Below are 3813 nucleotides of genomic sequence, written 5' to 3'. Positions count from 1 at the left end.
TAAATATAAAATTACCAATAAACCTAAAATAACATGGGTCTTAAACCCTATAGTTATGCACGATTTTGTAAGTTTTCATCATTATTGAATGAAAGATTACCAAAGAGGCCATATACCTCATATGCAACTCTAATTGATACACTCAGATGGAAAAGTCTTAACAGATTGTTGAACCACATTTTCAGCCTGTCCGTGTCTGGCAGCTGCCGTAGGCTGAAGGCAGGCACCTGCCTCTACAGTTTTCTCCTGGCAAAGAGATGAAATAACAGTGCTGCTAAGCCCCTTTCGATGGGTGGTATGTCCTCTGTGTATATATTGGTCCGTGCCAAGCTATAGGTGTGACTCTAGTGTCTTTAGTAGAGCTCTGCTAGCAGGGGACCTAGAATGTCGTTGTCACTCTGTGCTGCTGTCCTGTTCAGGTAACATACATCATATCGTGTCCGTAGATGGTGAAAATGCTTGGAACTCCCAATATAAGTAAGCATGTACTGCATTTGGCAATCATCTCTGTTTAGTAAAGAGTGGGTGATTTCATAGGCTAGGAAATAGTTTTTGCAATGGAAATTACTCTGTTAAATTCGGTCCTTATATTGTCATTTTTTCTTCAATGGGAATATATTTGTTGTCAGGATTGCCATATAGTCTGGAGGAGAGAGTAAGCTGATGATTTCATTTAATGGCAATCAGTGTGATCTGGCTGAAATCCCTTACTGTACTACAGACAGGTTTCTCGTTGATCTGGCAAGGTTTTCTGCTATGATAGATCTTTACACATTTCCCTCTTAGAGGATTTTTTTAAACCTTGAAGAATTATCTTCTTGGTTTGTGTATAAAGGCTAATATTTCTTAAATTCCTGAAGTTAGGAAATTCAAGGAGTGGTCTCCCCCAGCACTGAGACTTGCCTTCCATGGACCACTGAGGGACTGTGTGACCTTGGCAAAAGCCTCTGCCTCTCTGTGGTTATTTCCCTTCCTGCCCGTTGTCTCATCTTCCCAGCTTGCAAACTTCTCAAGGCTTGGATTATTTGTGCATATATGGTGCCAAGCACAAAAGGCATTCTGGTGTGGGACTTAAGATACAGACTTTGAGGGACTTTGCATAAATCACAGGGTGATGGAATCAAGTGATTATATCATTCTTACACTAGTCGTCCTTATCAAAAATATCCAGTCCTCACAGGCACAGCAAAACTAAAGAATGCAACCTGAGGATAAGTGCAATTGTGATCGGTGCCTTAGGCTGCAGGCTTTCTTGGCCATTGTTAGGCTGCTTCATGCTTAGAGGAACAGCACCGCATGGAAAAAAAGGGCTCCCTAACTGCCCCAGGGGAAAATCCATCTAGCTCCAGTTGAGGAATTTCTGTGGTGACCTTATAGCAAGGTAACTTGCTAAGCCACATGATAGCTCATCATTGTAATAATCCTTCCCACATTTTAAATCATGTTAGCCAACAGGGGTAGGATGAAATCTTGATCTTGTTGAAATCAACAACCAAAGTGCCAGTTGATTTTATCAGAAGTTCCCACCAAGTCTAAAGGATTGCTAAGTACTGGAGTACAAATTGTCATTGCAGGCACTTGGAAACTGAGCTGCTTTTATGGCATGTCATGCCTTTAAAGAATAAATGCCAGTTAAGATAAGTAGAAATGATACATACTCCAAAAGAGCTGCCAAGTTGCTGTATTATTAGTTATGTCATTAAGGTTTTACAGGTGTTCACTGTCAAAGGTTTGCATCTAGTGCTCAATGAGTACATCAGGGCTGGATACAGGACAAGATCCAGCAGTGAAGAAAAAAGGAATAAAATATGTCTTAAATGTACATTTGAAAAGAAATGTGTCATAATTTACCAAATTTTGAAATAGTAGTCAATGCAGAAAAAAGGGTGAGTTGTTGGGCAAGGTGGGACTGTCCCAGGTGGAAGTTGTGCTTTGCATATTTTACAAACAACATCAAACCTTGTGGGGAGTGGATCAAAGTATAAGTGTAAATTAAAGCGGTATGTTTTCTGGGGGAGTATGTATGAATAACAGAAGACGTTAGCTTACAGAGCGCCAGCCATTTGGTAGCAACCGTGATTTGCAACTAGAAAGGGAAATTAAAACACATGTGGGTCTATTTCTTTGTCATTTGATGTTTTTAATAATGTTATTAATTCACTTTATATTGAACAGTCATCAAAGACGAGGTGAGTGACTAGACGTTAAATTAGTGGACTATTTTTTCTGTCCGTAAAACCTGATTAACACTAAGCACCAACCCCAAAAGATATTAAAGAACTACAACTCCTTCGTTCTGCGCAATATCACTTTAAAATAAAGTTAATCTAAGTCATGATGTGCATCTATAGGTTTTACAAGAGCCTATAAATTTCAGGAAATTAACTTCCTCATAATCACATGTTCAAGCTAGTCTTTTTGAACAGGCATTTTATTTTTAGGTTAATCACTACTGAACTTTTTTTTTTTTCCTCACAAATCTGCTCATGTTCAGTCTCTTGAAAGGGAGAAGAAAGTTGCTCTTTTTTATTTATCAAATTGGGATTTCTTTCAATCACTTGTATCAGGAAATGCTTGCTGCTAACGAAAATACAAGCATACATCACTGAATATCTGGTTTCATGCTAATTAGCTGATTATTCAATTATAATATCAAAGAATTTGTCATGGTTTGTTTTGCAAAACAGCAGGACAAATTTTGAGGTAAGGTGAACCAAAAATAATGCTATTGATTTCATTAGCCTTGGGCAACTTTCAGTTTAATGTCTGGCTTAAAAATCATAATGCAATTACAGCAGGTCATCCTGCAGATGCTTTTAGGAGGTCTCTGTTTATTCTCTTTATTGATACTTCTCCTTTGTGTGCTGTATGATGTTCCTGAGTTGACTTCTGAAAGTTGAAACAAATATAGACTCCATACCAATCCAGTGGCATTATGAAGTTGTCTCTGACACTTTTATAAACATGCACAATTCTAATTTTCAGTAAGCATCAGATTTGTCACCTCAGTTGTTATCTCCATCTTAAGTCAAGAGCACTTCAACTTCAACAGCAGTTGCTTTCTGCTGATTAATATTTACTTGCATGGTCTTGTCAGTTAGTACTTGAAACCCAGAAGGCACCAAAACAGAGTTCAGTTTCTGATAGACGATAATGCACCATTCTGAAGTTATTTGAGCAATTTTACAGAAAAAGTTTAACACAATTTGCATAAATCAAGCAGTGACCTTATACATGTCTTTCTGACAGAGTTTTTGCAAATTATAAGAATGCTCTTAAAAAAAAAGAGAATTGTGATCTCTTCCCTACAGTTTAACTTTCAGTCTCAGAGACTTGACTCAGTGATTTGAAATGAACATCTTTCAATCTTTTTGAGAATGGAAAAAGTAGTTTTAAGTGCAGAATTGGAATATAGTAGGATTTAGCAGGAAACATGGACACTGGGATTATTCAACACAGAGGGAAAGGCTTACACAACTCACAGTCCTACATGAGTTTCTTTTTTAGCAAACACCCTTTTTATTCCAATGACAGCAAAGCCAATTTTGTATGTCCACATGGAGTGGATTTGCTGAAAAACTTCCACAGATAAAATGTTCTTCACTCATTGTCTTAAATGAAAGAAGACATTTTGTAGCCTCATTGCTGGGGCACATTGACCTCTTTCACCATTGCCTACAGTTACTTAGTGAATTGAGGTGTCTGCTGTCTGAATCTGGGACTTCTTGTGTCAGATCCTCTTCATTGCAAAAGGAGTTTGATCTAGCATTTCACAGGGTCTTTTTTGGTGGTATTCCCCTCCATCTCACCACC

This window comes from Egretta garzetta, unplaced genomic scaffold, assembly GCF_000687185.1.
Source record: "Egretta garzetta isolate BGI_Z169 unplaced genomic scaffold, ASM68718v1 scaffold161, whole genome shotgun sequence".
Lineage (NCBI taxonomy): Eukaryota > Metazoa > Chordata > Aves > Pelecaniformes > Ardeidae > Egretta > Egretta garzetta.
Note: the sequence above shows the minus strand (reverse complement) of the source record.